General features: G+C 38.7%; 1 non-coding gene across 1 annotated transcript; it reads left to right on the top strand.

Moving 5' to 3' along the window:
* The first annotated feature begins 274 nt into the window (after positions 1 to 274).
* Positions 275 to 378, top strand: LOC122151580. The gene has a single exon (XR_006164220.1). It is a non-coding gene; the product is annotated as a U6 spliceosomal RNA (small nuclear RNA).
* Positions 379 to 1,101: the final 723 nt, after the last annotated feature.

Raw genomic sequence — 1,101 nt, 5'->3', positions numbered from 1 at the left:
GGATTCCTATTTATTTGCTCTCATGATCCTGTGTAAGTTATTTAACTTCTCTAGGTTTCAACTCTGCCTACCCCGGGTGCTTAAAATAGTTAAGTGCTCGACTACTAACCAAAAGGCTGGCACCTGGAACCCACCCAGAGGTGCCTTAGGAGACAGGCTTGGTGATCTTTTTCTGAAAAATTCTAGTCTTGGAAACCTTAACGAGCAGTTCTGCTCTGCACAGTATTACCAGGAATCAATTCTTTGGCAACCAACAACAAGAGTTTTAAATGCAGTACTTGCTTAGGCAGCACCTATACTAAAAGTAGAATACAGAGAAGATTAGCATGGCCCCTACACAAGGATGACATGCAAATTTGCGAAGTGTTCCATACACACACACACGCACACACACACACACGTAAAGAGTTTTAAATTGTCACTGACTCTATACAAAGAACTCACAAATAAGAAAATGATAAAAACAATAAAATGTAATAAATTGGGAAAATTTGACAGGCAACAACATGGATGGTATGTACTTGATGTTAATGGAGGGAAATTAAAAATACCCATGTTTTAGCAGAAAATTTAGGAGGGGAGAAAAGAAAAACCCACTGCAACTTTTGTAACATCAAAGAACCTGGTAAATGAGGGGGAAAAATCTGTGTCAGGGGACATATTTTGTTACAGACTTGCCTATTAAAAATACAAAGCAACAAAGACAACAGAGAGTTTAGTTACACAGAATCAAGAGAACAAAAATTGTCATTATGTACGAGAGACACTAAAACACAACTATGAAGGATTCCAGCATGCAGTGGTGGCAATAATTTAGTAGTTGAAAGCATGACATTATTTTGGAAATCAAAGAATACATTTTAAATAATAGTCTTATAGTCCTACTTTTAAGATGTTTATGGTCAAATTCATAGAAGATAATTAGGTCAGTGTGGTAGTTTTGTTTGTGTGTCACCTTGGCTGGGCCTGGTTGAGTGGCTGGGCAGCTGAATGTAGTTATTCCCCCTGATGAGTCTGGCAATCAACTCCATGGTGGGATCTACCACAAGCAGCTGAGTAGCTGCCTTTGGGATGTGGTCTGCTTCCTGTATATAAGGAGAA

This window comes from Orycteropus afer, unplaced genomic scaffold, assembly GCF_000298275.1.
Source record: "Orycteropus afer afer isolate SDZICR_OR568_19922 unplaced genomic scaffold, OryAfe1.0 scaffold00578, whole genome shotgun sequence".
In the NCBI taxonomy this organism is placed as follows: Eukaryota; Metazoa; Chordata; class Mammalia; order Tubulidentata; family Orycteropodidae; genus Orycteropus; species Orycteropus afer.
This window is presented reverse-complemented; position numbering and strand designations above follow the sequence as displayed.